General features: G+C 39.0%; 1 long non-coding RNA gene across 1 annotated transcript; it reads right to left on the bottom strand.

Moving 5' to 3' along the window:
- Positions 1 to 11,529: 11,529 nt before the first annotated feature.
- LOC140230860 (uncharacterized) lies at positions 11,530 to 15,840 on the bottom strand. Its single transcript, XR_011901416.1, has 3 exons — positions 15,678 to 15,840; positions 13,369 to 13,392; positions 11,530 to 11,642 (listed from the first exon to the last, which is right to left on the bottom strand). It is a non-coding gene; the product is annotated as an uncharacterized lncRNA (long non-coding RNA).
- Between the last annotated feature and the right edge of the window lie 419 nt (positions 15,841 to 16,259).

The following is a 16,259-nucleotide window of genomic DNA, read 5'->3' as shown; positions in this document are numbered from 1 at the left end:
TGCTTGGCCTCTAAGCAATTGCTTGCGGGCAGCAAGCAATTGCTTGTGCTTGCTAGCAAAAGCTTCTGCTCGCAAGCAATTGCTTGTTTTTATGCATACGGATTCGAGTAAAAGGCTAGCACAAGCAATTGCTAGCGTTTATGCATCCGGCCCATTGTGTTTACCTTTGCACTCATTTGGTATTCTAACTGATGATGATTCGTGTGTGCGTTTTACCATAAAGACACACTACAATTTTGATGCAACTTAAAACCTGTTGCGTTGCACAAAATTGTTAACTTGACTGAAGACCAATGAGTTCAATCTAGCGTTTTAACATAGAAACATGTAGACCGGTAACATGTACGTCTTAGTTATTCCGTTTTCAGTTTGTCAGTCGACATCAACAATATTTACATGCGTGTTCTGAAACCAATATAGTTACATTGTCGTAGTCGTTTATATTACTACGAATAGGCCTAGGTAAAAACACTGTGTCCAAAATTTTGTAATATTGAAATAGAATGCATGCAGGTTTAGCTCGACTTATACAAAACAATGTAGCAATAATAGCACTTTGTACAGATTCATCGAGGCAGAACTCTTGTGCCCCTCCTCGTCATCCGCGTCTCTGCAACTCGGGTATTTATCAATCACGGTTGCTGATCTACATGACTTCCAGGATTTGATCTGGGGGGGGGGGGGGGAGGCGGTTAGTCTGCTAGGGAGCGAGCGGGGGGTGGGAGGGGGTGTCCCCCTCCCACGGTGAGAACTTTTTGCATTTTGATGTTGCAAATGGTGCAATTTGATGCATGTTTTTGCTTGTTATACCGACTTGATACAGTCCCACTTGTTTAAGGTAGCAATATATTTTGATGTAGATTATCATCGAACAATAATCTTTGTAAAATGGTATCATTTAAATAAACTTCTTGTATCAATTCTTACAATGAATATCATGAACGCTGTCTGTTCAGCAATCAAACAGAAAAAGCATGCTCACGAGGGTGTAGAAAAGGGGCATTTTTCTCCTCCCACACGAAGGTTATTTTGTATTTTCAGACCTGAAAGTCAGCGATCTGGTGCAAACTTTTTGCGCAATACTTTTTCAGGGAAGTGTTAAAATCACCGAATTTAGCTCTTATTCCAAATGTGCATAATCTCTGTGTATGTACAAAGTCTAATGACGTATTACTTAGGGGGAGGGTGTGAGAGGGGGATTCCCCCTCCCGCTCGACGGAGCTTTTGCTTTTTTTTAGAATTGAAATAAAGCGATCTGTAGCACACTTTTTGTGGAAAATTTGGAAATTGTCATTCCCCAAAGTGTACTAAGTCTATAGTGGGTAACAAGCAATGGAAGGGTGGCAAGATACCTCTCCCATATTCGAGGGAGCTTTTTTTTTTTCAGTTTTAGAACTGAAATTCAACAATCTGGCGCACACTTTTGTTGGAATATCTGGAATTTTGTCAATCAGAAGAGAAGTGTAGCAAGTCTGTGGAAGGAGATTCTGTGTAATTTTCTGATTGCAGTTAAACGTTTTGGTGCACACATTTTGTTGCATATTTGGAAAATTTTATGTTCAAAGTGTACTTGAGATTATGCAGGGGGGGGGGGGGCAAGCAGGGAGAAGACGTGGGCGAGTGTTATCACCACCCTTCCCGTACGATGGAGCTTTTGCCTTTTAAAAGTTGAATTTGAGAAATCTCGTATACGCATATTTGATGAAATATTTAGGAAATAATATAAAAAAAAATAACTGATCTGGATGAACTGAGGGAGGAAAGGGTTGATTAAAAGGGGGATTAAATTCCCCTTGTACATGAGGGAACTTTGAGTTTTCGGAATATAAGTAATAAGTCTTGTGCACTCAGAATCATTCAGATTTTTTTAAAGGTCTAAAATGTGTACAAGGCTAGGGAAAGGGGCACAGAGGGGGAGGGACGAGGAGTCACGAGAGATTGTGCATTTTTTGAATTGAAATTCAGCGATCTGGTGCACACTTTGAGTGAAATATTGAAAAATATATGATCTTACTTGATGAAAGGTTGAAAGGGAGACCCGCTTCATGTACATGCATACAGTATACACGCATTTTTTTTCCGCCTCCCAAATCCCCGGTCCGAATCTTGGGGGGGGGGGGACCACCCCCTTGGCTACGTCAGTGATCACTCCCCCCCCCCCCCCCTGTTACTCATTACGCACTGTGGATTTCTCCATGTAGGATGAGAATTGCGAACGAACACACAATAAAGATGCCTTGAACAAAGTTGAGGTTGGCCTGTGGATTAATTAGAAAGGAATGACAACGCCATTGTTGCCAGACGTGATGGTCACGTCACACTGTATGCTTGAGTCAATTCTACGTGAAATATATAAATGCGGAATATACGTATTACAATATATAATATACAATGTACAATATATTATATGTTCTATATTTCGATTATATATTATGTATTGTACACACACACACACACACACACATATATATATATATATATATATATATATATATATATATATATATGTGTGTGTGTGTGTATATATATTATATACCCATAACTATAACGTACAGTAATGATATATTCAGGATAGGGAGAGAGTATGTGTGTGTGTGTGTGTGTGTGTGTTGTGCTGATCAAGTGTTATTCGATGGCTTCTAGCGCCTGCAGCTGATGTCGTACAAATCAGTCAAAGGATAAAAGTGTATACAGCACATATACATCTGCTAGTATACCTTATGTACAGTATAATTTATGTGGCCAACAATATCAAAGTCATCGGGAAAAAAATGTTATACATTGTTGCGTTTCAGTGTATTATCATTGTTACAGGTAAAGCTCATTTGTTAGCGTCCACGTTTTCACAGGAGGTATACATGCAAACTTAGATAACATAACTGTGATACCACAATATTATTAATTCCGTGTATATTGATTAGCACCAATGCCACTTTCATATAAAAAATGCGATTTCATACAAAAAAATGTAGTAAGATAGGGAGCGCTGCAAGAAAGTCGAGTTGCAAACGATTGCAACTCTCTTGCAAAGCTTCAAAGCTTCAAATACTTTACCGGTTTATATCTATGCCATACAATAAATACTGTAATGTGACGGTATAATACATCGATTTAATCGTAATTTCATATCGACAACTTGTACATGTATATTGCCATAATTTGACGATGCTAATTAAACACTGCCGTGAATAATTCTAGTAAAAATGTATTCACAATCTTGTAGGTACAATAACTATGTCTTGTAATTTGCTAGTGTTTATCAGCCTCTTCACTTCATGTTATCTGACCACCATGTTAACAAATCCGAACTGAAATAACGGTCCTTGTACTTGGGATTACATTGATCACAGCCTACTTCTACAAAGTAAGCAACAAGGTAAGTATGGCAGATGTAAAGTATGTTAAGCTTGAACTTAACTATCACGAAAAAAAAAAACCGTAACTCACTGCACTTGATACTAAGGTAAAATTCGTGTGTTTTCATGTTGACGAATATTGCGTTAGATAAAAAGTCATTGAAAAATAATATATGATTAACAGTTCTGCGCGATTAATCACAGCTGTATTTAAAGATCTATTGGGGGATAAACACGGACAGCAACTACTTCAAACTTGGCGATTGATGCTATAATAATGAAGTGCTATGTAATAATATGTTTAACCGCAATTGGTCTGTCCTGTGATTACACCGAGATGTTCCTTGTTGAGTTGTCTGATACTTCTCGTGTGATGCACACATGCGACAGAACCGCCCACAGGCTTGAATTCCACGCAAAACCAGCCAATCACAAACGGATCTCTTGCGTCGACGGCGTTTTAGAATTGACAGAATCGCGGCTAGCGCGCCGCCGAAACTCATCCCGAAGCATGTCGTACACTCGGTGGTTACATACGAAGAAGATGAAGATAAATAGCCCGTGTAAAGCGTTGAGGATGATGTAAATGTACCAGCACACGACGTCTTGGCTAAAACCGGCTATGAAACCCCAAATCCACGTGAGACCAAGGAGAGATGACACCTGTGGTAAAATCGCAAAATGAATTATAACTTTAATGGGATTCAGCCTTTTAACATTGAAAATATGATATTATACCAATACACAAGTCATTAAATTTCATTGCCATACTGTATTACCTGCAGACAGCAGACAGCCTAGTCCCATTCAGTGAGTGCGATTTTATTTTTTTTTTTTTTTCGGCCCGACTGAATAGATTTCAATCACTTTTTCACTTTATCACTCAATCACTTTCTGGGTTCATTGTAATTATTCTTCACTGTACACTCACGAATACGCTATCAGTCGACTCCACGTCAAACAACTATCACGTGGTAGAACTAGAATACGATATTGGAAACGGTATATAATTGATTACACAACATGCTACGGAATTTGTATGAATTTCATCTGACTGACGTCAAGTTGTCTTATTACGTGACTGTTGAAAAAAAAACACACACACACACACACAAAAAAAAAAAAACTGACTGTTTACCAGCAAGCAAGCGCGGACCAGTCGTCTTTAAGACCAACAAGTCCCCTCCAAAACACTATAATAGGCAGTGATTGATGTCTTGCATACGAAATCACTGCAGCGAGGGGCTTGAACCAGTGACCTTGTGACTGCTATACTAGTCCGTGGTTTTAGCCACTGAGCCTCGTCAACAGCGGGATCATCCCAGGAGACCAACATCCACGAGTCATAAGACACACGAGTACACGTCAGGGGTACACGTCACGAGTTCGACATCCAAGAATCATATAGCCCACGAGTCATGCAGCCCACGAATTATACAGCCCACTAGTCATTAAGCCCATAATGTTCAGTTCGACACTAAGCAAACAAGGTCCACGAAACTGACAAATAAGCCCCGTGTTGTAATGTCGAACTTGTAGGCTGTTTTTACCTAGTGTCAAACTCATGGGCTGTATGACTCATGGACCTTTTATTAATGTTGAAATCTTGGGCTGTATGACTCGTAGGTGTCAGTCTCGTTGGATGAGCCCTAAACATGTCCATGAGTCATACAGCCCACGAGTTCGACACTAGGTAAAAACAGCCCACAAGTTCGGCATCCACGAGTCATGTAGCCAACGAGTCATGCAGCCCACTAGTCATTAAGCCCATAATGTTCAGTTCTACACTAAGCAAGCAATGGCCATGAAACTGACAAAATAAGCCCCGTGTTGTAATGTCGAACTTGTAGGCTGTTTTTACAGTGTCTAACTCATGGGCTGTATGATTCCTGGGCTGTATGACTCACGGAACCTTTTGTCAATGTTGACCACTTGGGCTGTATGACTCGTGGGTGTCGGTCTCGTTGGATGAGCCCTAACGGTCCATGAGTCATACAGCCCAAGAGTTCGACATTATACAAATAAGGCCCATGAGTTTAACACTGGGCAAGTAAGATCCATGAGTTCGACACGATAGGTATTCGGCCCACGAGTTCGACATTATTACAACACGGGGCTTACTTGTAGGGTGTCTGACTCATGGGCTTTGTTTGCTTATTGTCGAATTCATGGGCTGTATGACTCGTTACGGGATGTATGTCTCCTGGGCTGTATGACTTGTGGGCTGTAAGATTCGTGGATGTCGAACTCGTGACGTGCACTCACAACAGCTGCTCAACTTTAAAACCAAAATCACACTTCCAAACCAGAATGTTTAAGTTATAGGATGTGAGTTTGTGAACAATTGTAATTTGATCACCTTCTCAGTGCTCCGACGCATGTTTGTCGAAACTTTCCTTTTCTGATGGGATAAAAGGAAACTCTATTTTCAAGTTTAGATGGTCTCAATAAAATAACATGGGCTTTAATGCTTTTGTCATTGATAATCTCTTTAAAGTCCATTGTGGTTAACATTTTCTATTGGTTTGCGATAGTGTGAATGTGTGTGTGTGTGTGTGTGTGTGTGTGTGTTTGTGTGTGTATGTATCCAGTGTTAGAACTAACCTCTGCGAAAATTAAAACTTGTTGTTCATGTAATACAACATTATGAGGTATTCAGTGTGAATTACTCTTCACGAGTAATTCACATTACTCGTGAAGATGCTGTTTTCACTTAGCAGGGTGAAATATTGGGCACTTCTTTTTTTTTCTTTTTTTTTAGCAAACAGTGTCTACTCACCTTTGCATATATGATGAGCTCTTCCATGACTCGCTGTTGTTTGGATTTGTGGTCTTCCACTTTCTTTGTGTCCCGCTTGCTCCTTCGAACGCCTACTATCGTCTTCACGAAGAGAGCAACATTAAGGATCAGGAGAATGAGAACGGGCGCTCCGAAAGCGGCGAGATTCGCGTATCCCGCTGAGCCAACAAGATGTCTCGCTGCCGTACCTGAGTGGCACGTTGGGAGCATAGTGGAGACCTACACATACCACCAATACGACGATCGGAAGACCCCAGCCCAACAGTATGTACTTTATCAGGGTCTGAGTGGGGTTCCCGCGACTGCGAATCACCTGCGAGCCGAATGTTCTACTGACGTCAAACGCGAGAATGCTCATCCACGTGAAAGTAGCCAACCACAGGTAGTGGCACAAGGCTGCGATGAATGTGCACACGGCCTGGTTTCCTGTTTCTTGTCCCCAGATCAAGAGCACGAATTGGGACCAGAACAAGGCAACAAAGAAGTTCATCGACGCTTGGCCTGGAAGCGTACGGAGCCGCGATATGACGCAATACGTCAAGAATGTCAAGACCAAGGCAATGAGAGATAATGAGGAAAGGATTACATTGAGGTAGTACTGGATTTTCTCATTTCTTAAAGTAAGTTCAGAAGTACCTGTGACATCGACGTAGTGACACACTAGTGCGCGGTCATCTGGCAAAAGAATGTACTCTGTCTCCTCATAAACTTTCCCACCCGATACAAGGACAACAGAATTTGCGTTTGAGTCATTCCTGAGGGTGAAATTAGTGGAACTTAATTCCACAAGTTCTCCGTTCTCGCAGAGTGATGTATGACAGACAGATACCTTTGTTGTTAACAGGTCAGAACTGTTTGATGACAACGAGAGCTCGGTGGAAGCACCCTCTAGTGACAAGAATGCATGCCCTTGAGCAGTCTTCATGCGACCAACAATTTCTGTCGTGTTGAGTTGGACAAAGACCAAGTCTTCTCTATCAAAAATGAATCTGTTACTAACACAATCAATACTCGCGTTCGAGCAAGAGTACGTAGCGGATAAATTTCGAAGAATAAGTCCTTCGTCAACCGGAAAGCTGAGAGAGACTGCCATTAAATCAAGCTTTTGTTTCAGTGTGGTGTCGGAGATATTCAATCCTGACATCGTCACTGATGTTCGAATGTCACCCTTGCTCACCTCTTTACGCAAAACAAACGCAACGTCTTTCGCAACAAGTGAGAAATCGTTTATGATCACATCAAGTAAGTCTTTGGTCAACAAGTCGGGCTGCACCATATCATTAATGAGGGTCTGAATAATGAAAACCTCTAAATTCGTTACAGTGTCATCAGATAGACAAGAAGATTGTATTTTGGTGTCAGGCACACTAGGTGTTTCTCGTGTCCCAGAAGGCCTCTTGGTCACCTTCAAGTTTGACAGCGCCTTCGCACTCAATCTGCCAAACTGGAAAGGAATCGTTAAGTAGGAAGCAGGTGAGCCGGTTGAAAACGGCGGGCAGTTGTACCTGACCTCGTAACCAACGGCATTGTGGCACATGGCACAGTGGACGTTTCTGTACTCGATATCGTCGATTGTGATCACCGCAGCGTAGCTTCGACATAACTCAGCAATCTCAGGATCTCTTTGGGCAAAACTTTCTGGGCAGACCTCTCTCTCGGGATCAACGTAAATGCACCGAGATGTTTTATCCTCGCCATAAGGGACCGCGAATCGGTAGGAAAAACATCCGCTCACAGTACTAGAAGCGTTGTCGCAAGCCTCTCCTTCAACTTCATACGGGATCATATTCTCCAGGGGGACTCCATTACACGAGGCACAGTAAATGTTCTTATAATGGCGTCCAGTGGTATTGTCCTGAACTGGGAGGATATCGAGCAGCTCCTCATCGGTCGGTGGTGTACCGCTGAAGTCAACGGGTAACCGCTGGGTGCACAGCTGTTGTAGAGTTACTTCCTCTTCCATGGGTTCTGTAGTCCCGTTGGGGCAAGACCCAATCATATGGTACCCAGCCCTTACAGCAACAGCAAATCCGTCCTGCAAAGAAAGTCACGACACAATGAAGTTTCGTGATTCTCGAGAAACATCATATTTACCGCGAATTTTCAGGCAAATTGTTCATCATTCCCATGCGTCTCTCTCTTCCATGACTGCCATGTTACATTATTATAAACCGTTGTATGCCTATTATTTATGTGTTTTTTTCTAATACTGATTCGGACTTCTCTGTGACAACAGTCATATCCTCGAGAAATATGATTCAGGTGGGTATTGTATGCCGTAGATTCTGCATTCCACTTTCGCATGTAATCCCCTTAAAAGGATGCAGGCAGTAAATCAGTAAGTTTTTTGGATTGTATATCCGTTCTAGACTTCGTCATGATGGCTACAGAAAGTCTAAAACTGGATTTTGCTGGATGGCAAAAAAAAAAATCTGCTTTGTAGAATATGGGTAGAGTAAAGATCGACTAAAGTTCTTAGTAGACGTTTAATAAAATTTGGCCATATTTGAAATGTTGGAAGAGTTCTTCAAGTGAAGAATTGATACCTCGAAAACAGAATCATCCGAAATTATAATGCTGAATAGATTTTCCATTAAATATATATACATATATATATATATATATATATATATATATATATATATATATATATATATATATATATATATATATATATATATATATATATATATATATATATATAATATCTATATATATATATATATATATATATATATATATATGAAGAGCTGCTTCCAAAAGGCGCTAAATCCATTGAAAAATTATGGATGTAGCTCCTTTTGGAAGCAAGCTCTTCATATATAGGCATAAATCAGTTTCATAAACTCCATCGTCGCTGGGGTGACAAGACCTTGTATCTCAAATTTTGGTGAAAATGACTTTTTTGCATTAGTGGTCAAATAATCGGTTAAGTGATGTCCTGTCCAAATCCCAGCTGTCTTACCCTAAAAATGAAGCCACCACAGCATGTCAAAGGAACGGCTATCCCATTCAGTATAGTGCTTTGGCCGCCATGTTTTTTGGCTCTCCTGAACATTTGACATTTTTGAGATACGAGGTCTTGTCGCCCCAGCGACGCCATGATTCATTTTGAAGTTAGATTCCATAATTTGGTCAAATTTTTATCTCTCTGTACAAAACTTGAACTTTATCTATACACAGGAACCAATGATGTTTAAGTGAGTGCAGTAATTGTGCTTACAATGATCCTAAACAATAGACATGAATACCGCCTGTTCAGAGCTTTTCTAAGTATGCTTCTAGTCTCTTGCGCCAAGGCACATGAATGTTTTATTAATAGTTCATGAAGGATTGCCCTGGGTGCTGCTAGTCTGAATTCATGAATTCATGCTGTGATGGTAATGGGTCAAATGCATGCTCATAAAAAAAATTACCACATTCATGTTTCCTTGTGGTTGCATACACTACATTTCGGGATGAATAAAGACTAGCTGTGATAGCGGAATTCATATGAATAAATAATAAAGCATTCACATCCTATCCATTGTCTAGGACCATTGTCTGTGTGTTAACCACACACTCTCATACACACACCAACAACCCCTGTGCAAAGATAAATTTTGTACAGAGTTGAAAATAGAGCAAAATCTGAAACTTAACTTAGATTTAATATTAAATTATATGAAACTGATTTATGCGTTCATTTCTTGATTACAATTGCTAGATTACAAATTGTACACTGGTCAGCTATTGCTCATTAAACTGATATATAGTTTTTGAACTATACCAGAATCAAAAGTGGGGAATTTTTTGTTACACCTAGAACAAGGCATCAATTTGGCGTCAAAAGACACCACATTACAAAAACAAGGCAGCCACCTTCTATAAAAGAGTGATATCAAACAGCAGAGTTACCAGATGTTAAGTTTCACTTTTTCTTCATCAAACAGTGGTGCGCGTAAGCCTATATTGGCAACGACATAATGCAAATTACATGAGAAAGTAACATTCATGAATAAATTGACCTCCACACTCTCTTTGCTGTATCTTTTTCCTTGAAATTGAATGCAAAGGAATTCCGTATTCTCTACATCAAGTTATTGATAGAGTTGTAATAGGGTGTAAGAGGGTGAAAGTGTGCGGTCGCTATAATCACTTACGAGAGACCTGATCTTGACGGCATTATATATGTGTATACATATATAAAATTTGATTATCTATTCATATATATATATATATATATATATATATATGTGCGTGTCAAGGGTAAAAACAGTCGTATAGACACCGCAGGAGCCAAAAAATTGGACTGACGTTTCGGTCAAAGACCTTTATCAAAGTAAGTCTGAACATAAACAATTTGATGCAATTAGAAACTAAGAAGAGGCATGATAAAGGTCTTTGAACGAAACGTCAGTCCAATTTTGGGGGCTCCTGCGGTGTTTATACGACTGTTTTTACTCTTGATATCTATTTATTACGCAGAACTTTCATATTTTGATATATCTATAATATATATATATATATATATATATATATATATATATACATATATATATACATATATATATATATATATATATATATGTTATATAGTGCGAGAAGAAAAGCATTCGTGGACGTAGCTAGTGATCAACGTGTGAGTTTATTCCCGAGCTTTTGGTCTCGTTAGGACCTTCTCGCACTAAATAGATAATGAAGGAGGTACACTGGTGCTGTACATGGTCGGGAACCCTTCTCGCACTCTCTCGCTCTCTCTCTCTCTCTCTCTCTCTAATATATATATATATATATATATATATATATATATATATATATATGAGGTAGTGTTTGTATGTGTGTGTGCACACAAACATTCAACCTCTGAGAAAATATATATATATGTGTACATGTGACATTATCCCCAGTATGTAGGCCTAAGCGAAATCGGGACCATTAATTCATTTTGTTTATTTCTTGTTTACACGTGACAGTTTGAAATCCCTTAATTCTTTTATCTTCCTATGTTATGTTCAAAGTTTGACGGGAAAAAAATCAATCATTCTTTTACCTGCTTTAACTCTTTTCATTAGGATTAACCTTTAAAAAATGGAGCGGCATCATGCTTGAACTTTTCACACTGAAATCCTACAATATCTGTAGAATCAAATCAACCTAGGAAATGATTGTCATATTCTCTATCAATATTTCAAAACGGAATCACTCTGTGCTGATTCTACCCATGCATGAATAAAGGAGGATTTGGCTAAAAGTCAGTTCACTTACAATATCGAATTCTTCTTGATTTTCCACCGGGACACATTCTTCAGGCCACTGACAATCCGTTTCGCTGCTTCCACCACAGGTAGTACGATTAACACTGTAGCAGCAGTAGCCGTATCTATTGCAGTCCTCATCACAATTACAATTTTCAGATACCTCTGAAGTAGGTTCGTCGCATCCGAAGACATTGCACATTGTGGCAATAGAGAGTCCTCTGTAGATATTGGATGGTACGGTAACATCTATTAGAAGAAAGAGAGAATGGTAGAAGTATTTCAAATCAAAAGTAATCCTGAATATTCACTTAAAGACAAATAGACATCATAAAAATGTACGCCTATACATGCAGCATGTCACGGCGAAAACACATGACTTGGATCCGTACAGTGAAAAGCCATTATGTAGCAATCCGACACTGGTTATCCTATTATAAAAGGGGAATTAATCTCGAAAAATACATGTTGATTGAGTGAATGGAGCAATATTAGTCGAATACATCAGTGAAAGTTTGAGAAAAATCGGGCAGTTCATTCTGAAGTTTTGAAGTTCTAGTGACGAGACCGCTGGATCAGAAGACTACTACGGGTCATGGCATCACAATATGGACTACCAGAATAAAGAAAATATAAAGGAAATTTAACATTCTTCACTTTCTAGCATAATGAAGGATCACTCGACTTACCTCTTTTAGAAATGATGGGAAAATATTACCCTTGACATATTATGTCAGTAACAATTTCAGGGAATGTGTACTTTTCATATGAAATGATATTTTGTGGAATTTTCAAAAAATCATAACTTTTCAACCGATTGTCCGATTTTCCTAAAACTTTCACTGATGTGTTCTACTAGTATTGTTGCATTCTCTCATTCCAAAAGTGTATAAGGGTTAATTCTACTTTAATCATTACCTGAACTTTTCGAAGTGAATTCGCAGTTACCTTAGTTGTATTGTTCTGTGTCTTGAATCAGACATTACCACACAACATGCACAAAATCGATGTATAAGGTGTATAGCTACACACAGCAAACAGAAACAATCAGAAAATTGAAGGGGGTGTCTCCGTCTTTATCAATCTCAGTGACAATAACAGTCACAATCATCGTACAAAGAAATAAGCAATCCTTATTTTATTGCCATTCAGGAGGTAATTCATTTTTTTTTTTATAACGTGTTCAGATTATGGATATATGTTCTACTTAGGTCGCAGCAAGGTGTTTTCATTTCAGTGTCGGTGCGTTTCTCTTTTTTTTAATGAATGCGTTTCTTTTAATGCGTCTTTCTACTCAACAATGCAGAAAATAGCCTAATGTCTGTATAAATGATAACCTTTTTTCAATTAGAAAGTGTAGCGTTTGTTGTTGCTGTTGTTGTTATCGTTGTTTTTTTTTTGTATTTTGTTTTGGCGGGGTGGAATTTTAAAGTGAATGTTTTCCTGATAATAACGAGCTTTAAATCTGCCACGCGAACGCCTAGACGACGCAGCCTCCTGGGTTCGACAATGGAAACAGCTGTTTCGCGCATGTGCAGAACACCATTTTGGGCCTATATTTATATAGCGTCGTCTTGGCGCTTGCGTCGCAGGTCTAAAGCTCGCTAATAATAATAATAACAATAATAATAATTGCATTTATATGGCGCTTCATACTGACGTTTCTAAGCGCACTTTTGCTACTCATACAAATAGACTAGAAAGCACAATTGCATTAACAAAATCAGCGTTAACAGTAACAAAAGAAGAAGAAAAGAAAAGAAAAGAAAAGAAAAGAGAAATACATGTGATACAATGGTACAATAATAATTGATAACTGTGTGCGCCTCCAGAAAAAAAAAAATTACAACTGATTAAACAGGTGAGTTTTGAGAAGAATTTTAAATGAGTGTGGTAACATGACGGCAACATATCCCTTTTTTAATATCACATTTTAACATTCTATGGATTACAGACAAATACACTGCATACTTACCGAACGTATCGGGGTCATCATAGACTGCAGTGTCACGAAAAAGAAGTTAAGTAAAAAAAAAAAAGGTAAATATAAACGTATGCATCATTATACATTGTATGACATCTTGTAACTGAATTCATAAGCTTCGCCAGATTTCATTCAGAAAGTGACCATTCTGTCAATGCCTTTGACTTTTGAAAACCAAAAAACAACAATGACACTATCCCTGTGAAGGTTTAAATACACACACATAATCATTCATAAATTAAAATAGATAAATAAATATATATATATATATATATATATATATATATATATATATATATATACAGCTGTATATTATAATATATAATGTATAGCATGTGTATGATAGTGCGAGAAATTATTTCCTTCCCAAACGTACGCGTTGCTACATGCCACATTGTGAGTAGCATTATAATGAAAGAAATTAGGCTTGAGCTACATTGTACGTCCGCCTTAAGTCTGATTTCTTTCACTTATACTACAGGCCTATAGAAAAGATAACGAAGTTTAGGGTAGTTATATGCATTCAGACCATCGCCGCATAAACAAGTCTTCTTCAGGGTCGACATTAACAATTATGGAAATAAACAAGATGAACATTAAAGGGGATGGCTAGTAACTGATCAGAGGGAATCAATAGGAATGCTGGAGGATGATTGTTCCAATTCTTGGGGGATTCATTTAAAAGTACATTATATATCTGTTGTTGTGTGAAAATTATTTGCTTCAGAATGGTCTCATATTCAAGTAATGTGCAGTTTAATGTTTCCAAGTTTGCATGCCTATAAAGTGACGGGGCGATTAAACTGCACATTTAATATGAGACCGTTCTGAAGCAAATACTTTTTCACACAACAATAAGGATTGGAACAATCATCCCCCAGCATTCCCACTGATTCTCACTGATCAGTTACTAGCCATCCCCTTTAAACTTTTCGTATCGACTATATCTGGCCTCCATTTCGCTCATCCATACAAACATTCCACAGAGAAAACTTGCTCTTTTTTTAGACCCGTCTTATCACACGGTAGTAGTGAAGAACAGCATAACGCGGTACCTGTCATTACAAATCTATACCTCTATTCTGTGGTGATACACGGTGCATGATTTCAGGGTGGTGAGAATATGACGTAACATGGGGCATTATTCTGCAAACGCCTCACTACCTCGAGTTATAGTCGCAGGAGCGTATCCAGAAATTTCGTAAAGAGGTGGCGCCTTTATAAAATTAAAGGGGGTTGGGGTGGCTCACTCCCCGTTTTTTTCTTTTTATTTCTTTTGTTTCAACAAAAAATAAATAGATAAAGATCGAGGGGTGTGATGCCCGTTGCGCCCACGCCTGGATCCGGCCGCCACTGTGACGGAAAGTTTTTCTTTCACACGTCGTTCTGCTTGAACGAGAATCGGATTGGAGCTTGTAAAAGACTTCAACCCAGCTAGTGTATCTCTACACACTCGTGAGGAATAAGTGTGTTGTCAAAGAAAAAAAAAAAACACCTTTTGCCGGAGTCCGCCATTTGCAAAAGTCCCGTGCAAGAGGTAAGAGACGAACAGATAGTGGATGTATTAGTTGGAATGTGACTACCAATGGAGAAAGGGGATTTTTCTCTCATGCACGGGGAAAGGGAAAGAACGTCGTGATGATAAGGACATTGTGGAAAGGATGTTATAAAGATAGTGATTACAACAGGATACAGGGTTAATCCAATGGCACTCCTCTGGTGGATGTTTAGTTGTTTTCCTTGGAATTTAGTATTAATCCCCTACCAATTTTCATGTAACAAAACGTACGGCCTAATGGTCAGTTTGGCTAAATGGAACTTTTACCCTATACTGTTTGCTTTAGCGGGATTAGCGTTTCAAACGGTTATTCCACAGTTGGTTACTGCAAAGGTTTCTTAGTCTAAAGGTTGATGATCCGAAAATAAAAAAAGTTACGATTCCGAAGGCTCCACAATAAACACACACACACACACACACACACACACACACACACACACACACACACACACACAAACTCTGAATTAAAGTTCATTATTTCCGAAGGTTTGTTTATCCTAAAATGAATTAAGGTTCGTTATTCAAGGTTCGTTAATCCAAAAACGAGTTAATGTCGTAGTAACGAAGATTTGTCCGTCCAAAAATGAAGGGAAAAAATGGAAAAGCAAGAAAAGGGTTATCGTTTTCGAAAAGCTATTTCTAAAGTATACTCCTAGACACATTTTCGATTTGACGAACCTATCAATTTCGGATACACGAACCTTCGGATTGACGAATATCACTCGTTTCAAACGATGCTTACCATCTCGCTCAGCCCGGTAGTGTGCAACAAGCTTTGATAAATGGGTGCTGGAGTCACAATTCACTTCCGGCGAAAGAAGGAAGACGGCATAAACACAGACGACACCGCACATTGACAACATCTTGGCGTGCTTGTTTCGAACTTTCACGATCAAGCGTGTGCAACTGTATGAAAAAATAGGGGGAAAGAAATACAGTTGTCGTTATAGCCGATCCCTGAAAGAAATTCTGCTGTTGAGCAAGAAAGGCAATTGAGGCAGTTGAGCCTCAATATATGCGATATTGTGGGACTACCAGCGGTTAATATGGATTGTATATAAGAATAACAGACAACAGTCAGCCAGGTGGTGAATGAAACGGTAAACATTATTATGAGATGAGGTTCTGCGGAAGTCAGGCAAGCGGCGAAACTCGTGTGTCCAGACGTCATATAGAAAAATAAAAGGGACTCGGTGTGTGTTGCTCTGTTTGCGTGCGTGTGTGGTGTGCATACGGCAGGTAAATCTTCTAAAATTTGTGTGTGGACTTCTATCTAAAGTTCTAGTGCCAATATCGAACGATTGCAGTGCAGTCAAATTATACA

This window comes from Diadema setosum, chromosome 7 (genome assembly GCF_964275005.1).
Source record: "Diadema setosum chromosome 7, eeDiaSeto1, whole genome shotgun sequence".
NCBI classification, from domain to species: Eukaryota; Metazoa; Echinodermata; class Echinoidea; order Diadematoida; family Diadematidae; genus Diadema; species Diadema setosum.
The sequence above is the reverse complement of the archived record's forward strand: the minus strand, read 5'-3'. Positions and strand labels throughout refer to the sequence as shown.